We start from the raw sequence: 18,399 nt of genomic DNA, 5'->3' as shown, positions 1-18,399 counted from the left end.
CTGCAGCAGGGGTTGGAAGGATGGCTGGCAGAAGCTTATCATTTCTGCCTTGCAGACTTTTCCTGACCTCCCTATCTATGTGCATTTCACCCTTCACCCCACCGCTGTTGTTAACCATTGTAGCTCTGTGTTTCTTTTATGCTTAACATTTATCACAATCTGTAATTAATTTTTTAGAATTGTTTTGTTGCCCCACCTTCACCCTGAAATACTGTTCCTGGGAGGAAGGAATCCTATGAGATTCATCATCTTTATACCTGTATCACGGGTAGTACCTATGGATACTCAATAAACACAGAGAGAATCAAACAATGACCGTGTAAACAAATGCCAATCCAGAGAAACGATTTCTCCTCCACTCCATTACTTTGAATACTCCATCTCCCCTACCCACCCACCCACCCCTCTGCAGCAAGAGCACCTCCCCATGGGAGATCCTATTAGCCTGTGTTTCTCTTTCATCAATAGAGTTGGTGGCCCTAGCCAGCCAGCACCTACAGCTCACTTGCTTACAGTTTCTTGGGGTTTCACTTCAAGCACATCCATGAACTGAGGTTTTGGTCTGCAAGGCCAGACCACAAAAATTAAGATAATTGAGGCATTACGGAAAAGAATTTTCCTTCAGGGATAAGCTTATGAACTTCTCCAGTATTGTGGAAGATGGCCCCACCCTTTAAGCACAATCCTTTCCTCTCCTTCTGTACAAAATTGAAAGAAAAATGGTATGCTGTGGAAGAGAGAAACAATGATTGTGTGCACATTTGATTACTTTGTAAAGTGGAAGATGAACTAAAAACCATGTAATAACCTTCTCCTGAAGTAAATGATACAGGGAAGAAATGCTAAAGTTGAAACCAGCAAGTCCATTCTTCAGAAAAGCAAGCTGAAACTTTGCTTTAGTAAATAAAGTCTGCGATAGCTTTCTACATATTAGAAGGTGGGGATGTAGCTCAGTGGTAGAGTGTGTGCTTAGCATGCATGAGGTCCTGGGTTCAATCCTTAGTACCTCCATTAAAAAAAAAAATGAGGATAACATAAGTATTAGAAAGGTGCATGGTGAAAGTAAACAAAATAAAGTTTGTATCTGAGAGTGATCTATTGGTTAGGGATTTTTAGTATCATTTTCAGGCACTGACTTAGTTGGTGCTTCTATATTTTCATTTCTTTATTTGCAAGTTGCAGTGCATGTGGTGTAGTGGAGCGAGTGGTAGACCTAGCACACAGAGAGGACTCAAAAAATCTTTGGTAAAAGAATAAAAAGCCAAGTAATAAGAACATTGTCCCAGTACCACTTACATATGACCTTGGAAAAATGATGTTATCTTTGAGAGTCTCAAAATCCGAATTTGTAAAATGCTTTTCTCTGCCCACCTCAGAGGTCTATGGGAAATCCAAGTATCACAATGCACATGAGACTTCATATTTTATAAAACCAACTTTAAATGTGAGATTATTACTTTATGAAAATTATTACAGAACTCACCAAGTTCTTACTCAGTATCTAAGTATATGACAGTTACTAGGTATGATACTAGATATTGTCTTTTTCCCAATTTTTGGTATTCTGTAATTTTAAAAAATACATTTTAATTATAAAAATGTAAATGGGATGAATGTGTTAAAAAATTAAGCATTTTCTTCATTCCCCTTGCCAAACACACTCTCAGAGACAAACTCAGTCTATAGTTGATTTGCAATTTTAGTGGTTTCATATAAACTTCACATTATTTTTTTTCCCAAAATGCAATTATATTATACATATTGCTTTGCACGTTTTTGGTAAACCACATCTCAGTACATATGGGTAGAGCTACCTCATTGTTTTTAATGGGCTCAAAGTATTGCACAATGCTGTTCTCTCCAATAATCACAGCTGATGACTCGAACAGTAACACTGATTACATCACTGAGTTAGATTAATGGCGTGGTGGCAGAGGCACTGTTTTTCCAGCAGGAATACTATTTGCGTGATTAGAATCCCCTAAATCCTTTAGCCTCAGAGAAGATTGTGTAACTTCCCCTTGGTGGCTAGTTGCTGGTAGAACAAACAGCTTCTTCTTCCATCTCACCTGAATCTCCTGTGTTCAAATACTGTAAGAATGTTTACACAATACGATTGGGCAAAAATTCCTGGATAAAATATTGGACAGAACAATTAGTCCTAGTTCTACCTGATGGCGTGATGTTAGACAGAAGTCACAGTTTCCTAGATCCGTATTTTTTCTTTTCACATAATGGCATCCAGAGCTGCTCTTAACCCCCTCACAGGACCACTGTGAGGCTCATGGAGACTATATGGTGAGAGAATGCCATTTGGGCACCTGGAGAAAGATGCTACAGGAATCCAGGAGATTATCTTCATCATTAGGGATGCCTAGGGAGCCCATGTGAGCCCAGCTTCTCCATATGGGTCCACATGTAATCACCCCAGCAACCCCATCAAGTAGGTATTATTATCTCCCATTTAGATGGGACACTGAAACTCAGAGAAATTAAAACAAAAAAACTTGCCTAAAACTCCACCCCTCTTAAGTGTCAGTGGAGGGCTTCCAATTCGGATCTGCCCAGCTCCAAACCCTGTGTTCATGCCATGAAGGAAATCAAGCCCTCAAACTGTCCCAGAATCAAGGCGTCCTCTCTCTGCTGGTGGTTTCAGCTGAGGTTCCTGGACTCCTGCCCTCAGGGCTGGTGGTAGTGCTTCCTGTCTAGGGCCGGCACTGAGCCCACAGTGTATTTCTCAGTCTAACATGGGTTTAAGGTCTTCCTAAGGAATCAGTGGAATATCTATAGTTTTGTTTTGGTTTTTTTTTTTTTTGTCATATTGTGGCCATTCTTATTCACATTAGAGTTAGGGAGGCCCCGGCAATGGATTTGAGGGGTTCTGTGGGTTCCATGGAGCTGCAGTTCCCCAAACTGGCTTTGGGAAGCACAGAAGTTTCCTTCTGGGGCTTCAGAAACCGGGTCAGAGTCATGAAGGAAATATCAGAACTCACAAGGATGGCACTAGAGAGAGTGTTCTAGATTAATTAAGACAGATGTTTAACTCCTCTCCAAAGATTCCCTGTCACTGAAGGCAGTTCCAGGTTTAAAGGAGCAGAGGGATTCCCAGAGACAATGTGGGTGCTTGAGTAGACCCCCACAGGCCTGTTAAGTGGAAAGATTCCAAAAAAGGCAAGGACACTGGGTGATCCTTGTGTTTGCAGATAAAGCCTCCCACAGAGGACTCATTAGGGTAATTACATGCCCCAGGCTGCCAAGCCATCATCTGACCTTCGACACAATGAGGATGAAACTGTACGCCCTCAGGTTAAGGATGCTCCACACCTCTCTGTGATTGTCATCATGGGTGGTTGGGCCTCCAGGCCTCCTAGGCAGCTAGAGATAAGGGCTTTCCATAAACCACCACACAAGTCTGACGCCTGCAAGCTGGCATGCACCACCAGCCAACGGGAGCCACGCCACAGCATTCCCACCCACAAAAACACATCCACGGAGCTGGAAATAATGTGCATGGAATCCCACCCTCAAAATTTGTGTGTGTTGTCTCAAGAAAATGCATTCTCAGGAGCTAAAAAGGACAAGTTCTTCTGTGTATCTTTACTCCTGCCACCACTCAGGCCTCCATCAGCGAATATTTATTATGAGCTCACCATGAATGCAAAAGGTCTTCAAAAAAAATGACCAAACCAAGATGTTTGATTTGATTTAAAAGCGTATTTAGGAGACTTTGACTTATATTCCCATGTTGGACTCTTACCCCCTCCAACCACTATCCCCATAAGAACATTGACCAATTGATGCCATAAAGAGGGTAGTGCCTCACAGCATGCTGTAAGGCTTCCACAACTCCGTCTCTGAAAGTTTATAAATTGTAATACAATATGCAAAGTTGCTGGTTAATGCAACCAGCAATCATGTATCTAGTACTGTACTTCCCCCACCTTATCCAATTAGATTTACCAAAATGTAGAGATTTCTTCAAAAAGAGTTAATGCAAATCTCTGCACTCTTGTCTGTGTTCTCTGTCCTATGTGGCTTTTGGAATGTCAAACCAGATACAGGGAATATTACTTCCACACAGATTCCTCTTACAGTCTTCACCCAGAAAGATCTGTCAGGCCCAGCATGAGATGACCTGTAGCTTTTCCTCACCTTCGAGTCCGTCTCTGTGAATAAGCACCATTCTCAGGCCAAGCTGTGTGAGCTGTTTAGAATGACAAATTCTGATACTTTTCTTGTACTTCCTCAGCATGAAACTCAGGCCTCTGGGATATTCTCCCCACACATCAGTAAATAATTCAGAGTAGGATAAATCAGTTATGTTTTGGTACCCTTTCTTTTAAACTTATCTCAATGGTCTGTAACTAATTTTCTAAAAGTGTCTATTTGCACTCATGATGGAAGATTAAAACAAAAATCTCCTTGACAAAAATGAAAGCATTTTGTTGTCTCAATATAAGAGCTGCTCTTACAAACCATTTTATTATCTGTTTTATTTATTTTCAGAAAGAACAGATTGGGCCAACTTCTAAAACCAAAATTATTATTTTTCCCAGATGCTTCCCAAATTTAATTGATGTATATCCAACAATCTCATATAACAGACAAATGTTAGCAAGTTGGACATTTGGGCAGACTGTCACTGAAAATTGGAATTGTCTAGAAAAGCTTCAGAGAAAATGACCTTTTTTTTATTGTTTGTTGATGACAATGGATTTTCTAACTGATTCTGTCCCCTTTTTGCTTTGGATTTTAGTTAAGACTTCAAGGTCATTTAGCAACTTGATGCTCCTCTCTGCCCCAAATGTTCACCCTTCACACTTGCCCATCCTCTTTCTGCTCCTGAAGACCGATGGGTCTGTGGGGTAACACCAATGGCTCTCCAATTCTCTTTAGTCCATGGAAAGAGCCAGCAGGATATGGAGCAAGAAGAGTGAATTCAGGATATTCATTTCCCTAGTTCTGTCCCCATGAGGTCATCTTAGGCTGGCTATGTCCCTCAACAGAGGTCTCTGGTCCTCTCAAGAATCTCCCTAGGCAACCTGCCCAAAAATTCTCTCTTCTGGGTTCCAGTGACCTCTTTCTTCTCTCAAACCTTCAAGTCTCTGAGTAAACAGCACCTTAAATTTCACATGCAATCCTATTTTTATAAATAAACTCACCTCATAAACTCCCCTCAGATTACACTGTTTTGAATTAATCTTTGTTTTTCCATTAAGACGCTGATTGGTACAGACCCACATCTTTGTTATCTTTTCTTCTGGCGCCATGTCTCTTCTTAAATACTTTCTAACTCTACTTTAAAAAAAAAACCTTCAAAACAATCTTAACCCTCACAATCTTCTTCCAATTACCCCTTTAAGTGAGGTGTAGTATCAACAAAGTAGACTAAACTGTATTTTATTTATTTGCAACATTTAAGCAACTTCAAATGTTTTTTAAAATGAGGTAAAGATTAAATCAAGGTAGAGGAAAGAAAAAGGAAAGCCAGAAGAGTTCATTATCATCACTATACCATTTAATGCTTTTTAAAAATACAATTTAAGCTCTAAAACAAACAATTTGCATTCACCATCTCATGGAAGCCTCAAAACAATCCCATGAGGTAGACACTATCACTTCTCCATTTTACAGATGAAGAAAGTGAGGCTTCAAAGGGCTAAGTAATGTGCCCAAGGATGCAGAAGCAGCATTAAGGCAGGAATTCAACTGAATTAAGTCAAGGCTTTGTATTAAGATGGTAATAATCACATTTCTTCACTTTTTCTATTATGAAATGTTGCATCTTTTGAAAACTAGACAATGATTTTTTTGAGAAAACTGTCAAGTAAATATCAATAGTTGAGTTTTAAAGTCTTCTCAGTAATCTTAATCATTTTCTTTTTCAAATCCCCTGAATCCTGGCTTGGAGTCAACAGCTCTTCTTGACCATGTGTGCCAACCATCTGAGTGACTCCAAGGATCCTATCTCTTAGCCGTCTCCTTTACTTCTTCCTGGTTCAGTTATTAGTGATCCATTTCCTCTGTTAGGCTATGTAAATTTTTCAAATGACAGCCTTTGGTTACTCTAAATATAAGACAGAACTTTTCTATTTCCTGCCATCAAAAACAACTAAAGGTAAAAAGAAATTTGCTTCTGAGAACACAGATCCTTGACCAATGAGAAGCCAAAACTTTTTAACTTTATTTATTTCCTTTCCCCTTCCCACCAGATTTCTCTCTCAGCTTAATTTAAAATTGAGATCTTGAGTTAACAGGAGTCCATGGCAGCTGATCTCCTTGAGAAATACCCTGACAAGGACTTCAACTCAAAACTGCCTGAGATACACAATTTGCAGCTTAATTTGGAAAACGTCACTTCATGGCATACAGCTGACCATAGTTCTCACAAGAGTTTTGAACACCAACTGAAATGGTTTTCATTATAACCTTATTAGGATGATAGATCTAGCCCTGAAATTTTGATCGCTAACTGTACAGCTTCACTAGTGATAGTCAAGATCTTCCAAACATCTGCTTCTATTTATCTCTTTATTTTTCTCAGATTCTCTCTGTGCTCATTGGCTGACCTTGACATCACAGCCAAACCCTAAATCAAAGCATTTTATCATTCTCCATTTTTTTCCAAAGAAGGTCCTGAGTTTTTATTATCCAAGCAATAACAGATTCCATGTCTAGGACTCTTTATCTTTTCTTTAGCCACATCATAAATAGCTGGAATATTATGTTGACAAGGAAACTCCTGTTTTACATTTTTGGAAGAAACACAGTCAACAAGTTGAATAGGACCTTGGTTACTCTATGTAACTTGTTGGTGCATCTCCTTTCTGAACTATGATGACAGGCAGAAAATTGGGCATATATGCATTTATATTATAAATTAATCAACATTTGATCTTAAATAATTTCAAGGGAATTGTCAAGCTTGAGAAACAGTCAGATGCCCTTGAAAATAATGAGAATTTGATTATATGTTCAGGAGGACATAAAATTCAGGGGTCTTGGAAGGTTAACTACAGAAGGGTCACATGGTCCTGAGCAGGGAGTATCAAATCTGTCTTTCAAACTGTTGCCCCCAAAGAAGGTCAGTGATTTATCCAAGGTCACATACATGGATTTCTGCCTAAGTTAACCTTCTTCCTGTTTAACTAGGCACCAGGTCTGAGAACTGAGTGTCTGACTCATTCTAAGCCCTAGAGGGACAAAGTTATGCAACTCTCCACAGGTATTTTGGCAGCTTCTTGGGACATTTGACTCAGGGCTCATCTCATTTCTGAGGAGAGACTGTGCTGGCTCCATCAGGGACATCCAACCTCCAGAGCCAACGGTCACTCCCAGAGCAAGACGGTGGCCTTGTGGGACTGGACAGGGCCAGTCAACAACCTAACTTCAAATGATATTTACTGAACACCTACTCTGCGTCAGCCGCTGTGCAAGTTTGTCCCACAGGTGCTCTCTCCCTCGGGTCAGGAGACTTACCCCCCTGACCGAACTCTACCTCTAGCCCTGAGAACTTGGACCTACCTTTGAGTATGGTTTCTTTCTACAAAACTGGAGAAAAGTTACGTGTACTTCTTATCTTCTAGAATTGTTGTGTTGATCAAATGAACTAATAAATGGCAAAACCCTTTCTAAAAATGTTGCTTGTGAAATAAAATGTACATACAGAAAATCTCATAATCGTTAAGTGTATAGCTTGATACATTTTCACAAATTAAACACAACAGTGTAACCACCACACAGTCCAAGAAACTTAATATTACCCCAGAAGCCCCCTACCATGCTCCCTAATGGCCACCAACCCATCAAAGGGTAACCACCATTCTGACTTCTAACAGCCTAGATTCAGTTTGATGGGTTTTGTGTTGTATGTGAATGGAGTCATATGTTATATGCTCTTCTGTGTGTGGCTTTTGTTGCTCAGCATTATGTTTGTGAATTTCATCCATGTTGTGATGTGTTTTTTGTAGGTTCTTCACTCTCATTCTGTAGGATATGGACAGGCAACATTTTATTGATAACTTCTACTGTTAAAAGGCATTGGAGTAGTTTCCAATTTTGGCCTACTACTTACTAACTGTAAACATGGAAATATACATTTTTTTAGTGAACATATGTACCCACTTCTGTTGGCTATACAATGAGAGTAGACCTGATGGCTCAGACGATATATGCATATTCAGCTTCAAGAGATACTGCAAAATGGCTTTCCAAAACAGTGCTTCCCAACTGAAGAGACTAAAAAGACATGAAAACCAGATGCACTGTTTTGATTCTGGATCAGATTCTTTTGCTATACAGAATACGGTTGGGATAATTGGCAGAACTTGAATAGGGTCTAAGGATTATGATTATATGTCAGTCATGATTATACATTAATTTCAAATGTTGATTTCATGGTTTTACTGCTGTTGTTTGGGAGGAGACTTGAAACTTCCTTGTTTGTAAGAATCACACTTAAAATACTTGGGGTTATAAGATGTCATATTAGTGATTTACTTTTATATAGTCAGGAAAAAAGATGTTCTTTAAATTTTTCTGGAAGTTTGAGATTGTTTTAAAATAAAAGGTACACAAAAAACTACATAATCGAATTTTTAAGAAATTATGCTTTTGGCAGCATAAATACAAAACAGAAACAGACTCATAGACATAGAATACAAACTTATGGTTGCCAAGGGGGTGGGGGGTGGGGAAGGATAGACGGGATTTCAAAATTGTAGAACAGATAAACAAGATTATGCTGTATAGCACAGGGAAATATACACAAGATCTTATGGTAGCTCACAGAGAAAAAAATGTGACAATGAATATATATATGTTCACGTATAACTGAAAAATCGTGCTCTACACTGGAATTTGACACAACATTGTAAAATGATTATAAATCAATAAAAATTGTTATATTGTTGTTCAAAAAAAAAAGAAAGAAATTATGCTTTTGGCAACCCCTAAAGGACTTCTCATGGAACACTTTTTAAAGGTCTCTGCTTTACTTTTTTCCAAATATGACACAATGTTAAACAAAACTCTCTCTTGTCTACATGGCAATTAAAACCAAACCAAAACAAAATAGTGGTTCCAATTTATATTCCCAATAATAATGCCTGAGAAATAACAATATTTGGTATTTTCAGTTTTTTATTTTAAATTTTAGTTAGATAAATTACTTCCTAGTGAAAACTGATCATCATTATTTTGAGTGATGGGATCCTTTTTGCCTTGGAGCTCAATGTGTCACATTATGATTTCATAGTCTCCTACTGTATGCCTGAGGGAATTTTTAGTATTTAAGTTTGACAAATGCAGCATCTGGATCTATGGATGTAACCTGAAGTTAGGGCTGCCAGATTGTAATATTTATGTTAATACTATTACACGAAATAGAGCATCCCAAGTCTGTCTATCTGTAGTAAAATGTATATTCCTCAACTGGTATTATGCCCTAGCAATAGCTATTAAAAAGAGTAATTTAACTAAATAAATAGCCAGTCTGGTATCTTGAAGTGAAGACCTTCGGCTTACCTTCTTTAGAAGGCAAGCTTTCAGTCTGAAGGTACCTTGCAAATCCCTTGGTCCTACCATGCAACCAGAGTTGAGAACCACGGGGCTTAGGTAATTGTTATCAATTCTGGTTGTGCATCAGAATCTTTTTCTTGGGGATGGGGTGGGGTAAATTAGGTTCATTTACTTATTCATTTTAATGGAGGTACTAGGGATTGAACCCAGGACCTCAAGCATGATAAGCATGTGCTCTACCACTGAGCTATACCTCCACCTCCAGAATCTTTTTTTTTAAATAAACATTTAGTTTATAAAATTGAAGTGCACCTTTTGTAACTTTTAATATTTAAAGAAATGGAGACTTACAAAACAGTTGCAAAGAAAGATACACTTTTAACAGTAAGAAGTGAGAAAAGACCACTTCTTTATAATTATCTCAAAACTTAGAGTGGTTTTGCTTCTCTACGCTTCTTGGCATAACACTTCGTACCACCATCACCTTTCAAAAAAAGATGAAAAAAAAGAGGGGGTGGGGAGGGAAGAGGAACAGGGAATAAAACAAAACAAAACCAGCCCCCATTACAGTATGGCAGAATGATCGGAGATGAAAGAAGCCAGTATCAAGCTAAGGGAGAATATACAAATACAAGGGGATTAAATGACATCAATGCAGTGGTTTTGCTTAGGAGACAAGGAATGTTGGAATATAAATGCAAATTCCTATCCTGAGGGACAAGTCTCAATTCTGTAACTGTTAATTATGAAAATGGAATAGGGCTTAAACTCCCCAAATATAGATCTACCCCTAGCCAAGCAGAGCCAAGTTCCTTTGTATGAGTGTATTTGCCCTGCCCCTGCCCACTGCTTTCCATATCACATTGTGAAGATTCTCACCAGTAAAATAAGGAAGAACAAAGCACAAGGTGAGTTAGTGAATTAGATTCTCCTGACATAGCTTAAACAGTTTCTCTATCATCAGGCCTTTCAGGTCCTACTCAATGAATGTCCTACTGGTTTGAGGGAATTCATCCATTTTGTTCTTAATGTCAAGTGGCAAATGATACACCAGGAAAATCTGGCAGTTTTTGCTATTTTGTAAGACAGGTTTAGAATTCAAAGGTAGTTAACTTTCCTTTTAGCAGAGATGGAAGAAGAGCAGAGGGTTGAGTGAGAAGGAGCTGAAGTCTTGCCCACTCAGTTCTGTGCAAGTTATTTCACCCATTTGTGGCTCAGTGTCCTCATCTACAAACTAGAAGTAATCTCAGTACCTACTTCATAGGGTTGTAAATAGAATTTAACGAGTTCACCAATACATGTCAAACACTTGGCATGTAATAAGGGCTCACAATGTGGAAGCGATAATCATCGTTAGCTGCTTTGCTTATATAATTGGTTTTGCTATACACACTTTGAAAATGTGTATTCATCCTGACATAATTGAGATATCAGGGAACAACTTGAGCACAATGCAAATTTCAAGTTTGCTATGTGCACCCAGCTGAAACGAGATGTGTAAGAATACACAAAACACAAATATGCTAACACCTAGTGTGTGCCTAGAAATATCTACTAGCTACTGCAGTTCACCACATGTGTGATCAACCACATCCACCCACAGCCACTGTTACAACTTCTGGTCTGATTTCAGTAACCTCCTTACACCATGTCACAATAATTCATCAAATGTAACCCTTCCGACACCCACTTCCACAAGCAAACTTCAGTCTTTTTCACCATAAAGTGCTATGTTTAGGGAAGCTTTTATGTATTTTTTAACATGTGTGATTTTTATTAGGTTTGTCTTTTTTACGTGTTACTGATGGATTTTTTGAGTGTTGTGCCCCTAACAGAATTTTTCTCATAAGCCCCATGGCACTTGCTGTGCAATTCTGCACAGTGCTATAGGAACACATATATTGTGTTATAGTAGAACTGAGTGTAATTAGCGTATTTCCCACTGCACAGATCATTGATGTAATTAGCTGAACTAAAAATGAGTATTTTTTCCACTTACTATATTTTAGTTAAGTAGCATCACAAAGACTACTTTATTAAAATAACTAAACTTGAACGTGTTACAAAACATATAAAAAGACGCTTCTCAAGAAAAAACAGGACAATTCCAAGAGAGCTTTTCCACTAATGGGAATAGCCTTATTTCTAGGCCTGACTGGAATGTTTCTTTCTAATTTATTAGGAATCTGTCTAGGTTTCAGATTTCTGCCATCATATACCCACAAGCTTTCACCATACAGACATACCCATTTGAGTAACAATTTCTGTGATTGTCCACATTTATTCAACAACACTGTACTGGCCTACTATGTCCAGGGAGCCAGGCAGAGCACAAGAGGAAAGGGAGAAATTGAACACAAAGATGAATGAGATACTTCCTTTCACCCAAACTCCAGGCCTTCATATTCCCTGACAGAATTATTCCCAAAAGGGTTCAGCTCACTTATATCTCTGGATTAAAAATAAATAAATTTTTAAAAAATAATTAAACAAGAACACTTGCTATTACTTCCTTTTTTGTTTGTTTCCACTAAGAGGTATTTGCAGTAATAGCTACTAACAGCTTTTTAAAAAAACTAAATGTAATAACCCTTTCTGCCAACTCCTTTACCACTCACCATTAGGCTTCAAATTCTGCCTTATTTTTTTTTTAAGATACTTTAGCCCTTTGTAGCTCAGTGTCCTGATAATTCCATACTTTTTTTTAAACAGAATTTTAAATAGAATGTCACATGATAGAATACGTTAAAAATTATGTTGTAAAGTAAAGTATGGTTTCTGGAATAGAGGATACTGACCTTTCTTACATCTCTTTATATCTGAACAAGAGGAAATACATGTAATTTCCGAGGGTTAGAAGGAGGATAAGAAGAAGAGGAACTGAATGGAGAACACTTTCCAGTAGGGAAAGTAGGAACATCATGATGGGGTCTCCAAGGGCTTTTCAACATCTATCTGGTTGAGATGACCAAGATCTCAGCCTGTGTGAAGGCAGCTGAAGGTACTCTAAGACCATGGGAGGGACTGTGCTTCCTAGGACCATATTTGTATCATCTTGAAGTTCCGAGTCAACCTTCATGGCTTCATATATGATTAAAGTGAGTCACCTCTACTAATCGAGCTCTTGCATGAGGTTTCTGGAATTCAATGTTTCTTTTACTATGACCTTGGATTCAACAGATTATAAATTCTACTTAATTCCTTTAGTATCTGGTGAAATTAAGCAAGCACTCACCACATTTGAGTCTTCCAATTTTTGTTGATCCAAAGTGTGAATTTTAAATTTCTCCCATTTCCCTAAGTTTCAGAGCTGGCAAGACGCACAACTAAGATCTACCCAGCTTCCTAGATGTTAATATTCTGTATACCATATTCTGCCACACGTTAAATGGTAAACGTAGTGAAGTTCAGAAACCTAAGTGAGTGGGAGCCTTGTTTTAGTCTGAGTGTTTATTGGCAAGTTTCAAGTTCTGGGGTAAGCTGTCAGGAAGGAGTCCTGGAAAGCAAGCTTAGTAAACAGGAAAGACAGGACGTCTGTTGGTTCTCATTTCAACGTCCGGCTTGCATGTTTCAAAGGCCGCCAAGCAGAATGCCCGTTGGAAACGTGTTGGAAATACTGTGTAATGTATAAGGACAGAACCGGAAATTAGGACCTAAACATTGAGTCCCGAATACAGTAGACCTCTCTTCCTAAAGCACATGCAGACTGAGGCTGCCAGAATTAAAACAGACTTTAACCACAGGAGAATTAATCCAGGCTTAAACTTCTGGGTACAATTCAGAGCAAAATATGTGCAAAACAAAATTGAGATCATTCCTGAATAACCAAGTTAAACTTTTTGAGACACTGAAAGCAAAACACTGCCTTCCTCCCTCTTTTTCTCCCTCTCTTTCTCTCTTTTTATCTCTCTCACACACAAACTCCTGAAACCAATATAAAAAAATTATTAAAAAAGATACAGATTTTCAAAATTATACACAATAAACCCTAAATATATTTGGAGTGTAGGGATTTCTGTTAATATTAAATTAAGCAATGTACAGAATTTAAGCAAAGTTTTACTTCATTGCCCCTCCAAATGTAGTTTTATCATGGATAGGACATGCAGATGTTCATTAGCAGGAAGAAGTGCCTAATGGATTAGAAATCTTATTTTAAATATTCAAGCAGAAAGAACACCTTTCCCCTGACTAAGTAGTTCTGAACCCCAGGAATCAAACAGAGTACATAGTAGAGGAAAGAAACCCAAGATGCCACCCCCCTGTTTGTCAATTAATCACACCTTGATCTCTTAGTGAAGCAAAGTCACCTTTTGCTGCTTTGCATTTTCTCAGAGGGTAAAAATGAAATTCATCCTCATCCAAAGATCCCAGAAATTCACTTGCACTTCTCTAAAGCTCCCAATACCTGGAAGTTTTATTAGGAACACCATTTCGTTTTCATTTAACAAACAAAATCATGCCATGAATTGTGCTCAAATGGCACACTCATTATCAATTTGGGGCTGTAACATGGCCTTCTAGCACACTTGGAGAGCAGTCTTTGTGTGAGTTCTGGGAGCTGCCTGGCTGTGCTTAGAGAAATTAGTGAGCCACACTACTTCCAGGGTGGTACCCAGGCCAGTACTCTCTGCTCTGAGCTGGCTCCTTTGCTCCAACCATGCAACATTTAACTCCTTCTCTGAAAGGAACGATGTGCTGGTTGGAAAACCAAAGCGACCACAGGGAGTGGCAGAAGTCCTGGATTTAGAAATGGCCAGATTCCTGGGAGCTGAAGATCTACTGAGGTAGACTGCATAAGGCCATCTCGGGGAACACATGACAGATAAAAAGCAAACAATGCCAGTGGTGAGCATCAGTATTGGGAATGACACTGGAGGACAGGTCTCAATGGCAACTCAAACCAAGCTCCAGAGTCAACTAACAGCTCTCAGGAAAAGAGAAACTTACACAAGATTTGGCTTGAAAAGTATCCTGGGCCTTGGATACTCTTCTCCAACTGGAGTTTGTAGGAACCTCAAAGGTGCAGTTGCAGCACCCTGCAAGGCTTGTCCAAGGAAACCAGGCAGTCAAGCAGAAGAGACTTGGGCCAGTAAGGGTGAGTTGCAAGTGTAGATTTCATCATTAAATATCCACCTGAGACTTTGCTCTGCTCAATTAAATGCAGGATTTCCATCCCCAAAGCACACCAGATGGCAGGCCTGGGTGTTCTGAATAACAGGTTTTGCTCTAGAAAAGTCCAAGGGAGCAGGTATGGACTCTCCCTTAAACTCTCAGCTTCTAGACTTAACTTCACCATGACTTCTCCATCTTTCCCCTCCCTCCTCTTCTAACTCCAAGCAAAATCACAGCTTCTCCCCCTCCAACACTTGGTCATCTCGTTATGAAAATTTTCTGTACTGGAGGCCTTTGGGTAGATTTATCAGGCCCTAGCTTGGCTTATTTGAGGTCCTTAATGGACAGATACACCTGTGCCCCATTTCTGAACCAATCTCACGATCAAGACAGGGGTCCCCCCATTCAGTGTAGACAGGAATTAGGCTTTTGATGTCAAGTAGTAGTTTTCAATTAGGGTGATATTTTCTACCCAGGCATATTTATCAATGTCTGGAGACATTTATGGCTGTCCTAACTGGGGGAGTATTACTAGCAGCGGGTGCATAGAGGTGAGGGATGCTGCTAAACCTCCCACAGCGCTCAGGGAAATCCCTCACAACAAAGAATCACTGGCCCCAAATGTCAGTAGTGCTGAGGCTGAGAAACCCTGCTGAAGACCTGGTCCCAGGACTGGGCCACGGACCCCACGCTCAGCTTAGCTTCACTCTTGCCCTCCACTGAATTCTCCCTGTCAGTCTGATTTCTGCTCCATGCTCTAGTTCTTTCCTGCTGAGTATGAAACCTTGCTCTGAGCCCTGCCTGCGTGACTCTGGTCTCACACTTCGGCTTCTGCCAGACCCCTCACCTGGATCTTTACTTGGAGCCCTATCCACACGGATCCACAAAGTCATCACCAATCTAATTTTTTGTATTCCTGCTGTGAGAATCCCCATTGCCAGTCCCTATCTACAAGATTATACCACAAAAATAAGAACAGGGAAACCAGCCTGATTCACAGCCCCTTTGGATATTGCATTCTGGACTGCTGACTACCCCTCTCAGGAGTAGCTTGATCAAGTCATCCAGTCTGGGTCTTATTTCTTCTCCCCTCCTTTAAACCTATGTCACTGCGGTTCCAGAATGACCTGAGGCCGAGCTGACTTCTCCAGGATGCTTTGAGAGAATGAATAATTTCTGATGGAGCACCATTGAGCACTATGCTAAGGGCAACACTGTGCAATTCAGACAATTTAACCTAAGATTTAGAACGATGATGATTCAGGCAGGACACCATTCTAGAACAAAAATGGCTAGTTCTTAGAAGCCATCAAAAGTACTGTGTCTTTTACTCATTCTCTATACATATATAGTAATTATTTCAAATTGTTACAGATTAGCCATCTCCCAGCCTTCCATTAGAGAAGCACCCATAATTATCTTCCTGGAAGGGGCAACCACACACCCTGCCAGGATGTCACGCCCCAGGCACAATATATAAGTATACCCATGCCTCTCTGACATGACAGAGAAAGTAATTTCCAGGAGAACTTTGGCTTCTTGGCCACATTCCAGATGGATTCAAAAGAGGAAATGAGACAGACAAAGCAGTAGATGGAGGGTAGCTGGCAGGGGTAATTCAGTCCACAAATACCTACACATCTAAGAAACAAGTGCAAGTTTTCAGTACACTAAGGTACACCTCGGTGGAATGACAGAGACATGGAGGATGGGGGAGTGCTAGTTTGAAGCAGTTGGACAGCAGGGTCCACCGAATCAGAGCTGGGAGTAAATCTGACTTTAAGAACCATGAACACTTTGTAGTAAAATCAGGTTATCAGAGTGGGGTTCAAAGATGGTGAAATTTCAACCTTACTGGTTTTAGCCCCAATTCTTATATTTGCATAGCTGCTGCAAATGCTAGTTCTACTGGGTTCTGAAGATGCTCTGCAAAGGAGAGTCCCAAGAAACGAACAAAGAAGTACCTTAGGCACAAGAAATGATCTTCAAAACTCTTCCTTTCCAAATACAATGAAATCGACAATTGTCCCAAGAAATCTGCCTCACCAGAAGTTCTCCCTGAGAAAAAAAAAGAAATTGGAAGTGAATGAATACAGCACTAAAACCTAAAATATTACAACCATTTGAAAGAACACAGAAATAAAATCTAAAAGATTGCACCATTTTAAAGGTTTTATAGATTTAAAGCAGTATCTTCATATTTTTTAAATGGAAATTCAAATAGCACAATGCCTCCTTCATAATTCTTCAGGACTCATGGAGAGAGAACTCCCGGATGAACATCAGATGAACACACATGTGTAGCTTTTTCAGTGGTGGTGATAGATTTCTCTTAAGCTATCCAAACCATTCCGCATCAACAGCCTTGATTTACATTGGCAAAAAGCAGCTTCCTGAGGTTTCAGTTCCTCTCGAACTTTGTCCCATTGCAGAGTCCATGTGCACCAAGGAGTTACAGATGCACGAATCTGAGCAATGTGAATTACTCTCATCTATGACCAGAGAATACAAATGGGCTAGGGTGGTGAATCCACAAACCGCAAATAAACATTTAAGCTGTAGCTGACAATGTAAACAACACCAGAAGACTTGAAATGCACAGCTGACAAGGTAGAGGGGCGTGATTTTCCTGACTGGGCAAGATCCAGATTTCCCAAAGGAAGCACATCAGCTGTAAACACGCTCCCTTATCAGCTCTGTTTTAATCGGTTCCAGATCTTTGGAGATCTTCTAGGTAATTATGAATTATGCCCCTATTAGTTATGTAAATTATATCACAATGCCAACTTTTCTTTCTGCATTAATTGTTTTGCATTATAGGAGTAAAAAATAATCATCACTCGACTGGAATTTCAAAGCTTTCTTTCCACCACACTAGTAACATTTCGACTGGGTCCAAGGAGTGGATATTAGAGGGACTGGAAGCCCATGGGTTGGGCCTTTGTGCATTTTGAAATGGCCTAGGTAGTATAACCATTGCACTCAATTAACCTGAACAACACATGCACCTTGTTGCCTGAACTCAGTCTTCTTTATCATCTCAATCTAAGCCAGGCTTTATCTGCATCAGTAGGAAAAATTTCATCAGCTGCTGGTACTTCTTTCCACGTGGAAGAACATGCATTACCACTGCACGCGTGGGCTCTCTCCAGCCCTCCATTCTCCCTTCCCTTGACAGTGCACATAAACCACAGTCGTAAAGATGATGTTTTACTCTATGCTGGCCTTACTTTTTAAATTTCTCAATCATGTTTCAATTTGGGCAGAAAAATAAAGGGGGGCTTTCCCTAGAACACCCCAACATTTGGTGCACTGATTGGGAACACTGAGAAATGAAACAAATGGCTGGAATGTGCAGAAATAAAATAAACATGTTATAAGATCCTGAGGGGCAACTGGGTTTGGATTTTTATGTATGAGAGAGATGTTTTGAGCTCAGTGGGCTGCAGGGGCTTTTACTGGCTCACAAGTTAGCTTTCTGCACTTGGCTTATATTTTTTAATTCTGTGACTTGGAAAAGGGGGTACAAGCTTTAGGTTACATGATGTTTCAGCTCTGATAGATGACTGCAACTTATCCTATGGTTGCTTTATATGGACTGCTTTTTATACGTGCCTCTTTGTTTCTTTCTTTTATGGACCATGATAGCCTAAAGGAAAGTTGTATGGCCTTCAGCAAAGACACAAGTCTCAGAATTATCAGGACAACTGAGCCTCACCAAGGTGGTGGCTGGTGGCCTCAAAAATCCTGGAGCTCAGCCAAGGC

At 39.7% G+C, this 18,399-nt stretch overlaps 1 non-coding gene across 1 annotated transcript; it reads right to left on the bottom strand.

Moving 5' to 3' along the window:
* Positions 1-9,704: 9,704 nt before the first annotated feature.
* TRNAD-AUC (transfer RNA aspartic acid (anticodon AUC)) lies at positions 9,705-9,776 on the bottom strand. The gene has a single exon. It is a non-coding gene; the product is annotated as a tRNA-Asp (tRNA).
* Between the last annotated feature and the right edge of the window lie 8,623 nt (positions 9,777-18,399).

This window comes from Vicugna pacos, chromosome 6, assembly GCF_048564905.1.
Source record: "Vicugna pacos chromosome 6, VicPac4, whole genome shotgun sequence".
NCBI classification, from domain to species: Eukaryota; Metazoa; Chordata; class Mammalia; order Artiodactyla; family Camelidae; genus Vicugna; species Vicugna pacos.
Note: the sequence above shows the minus strand (reverse complement) of the source record. Positions and strands in the feature narration are given on the sequence as shown.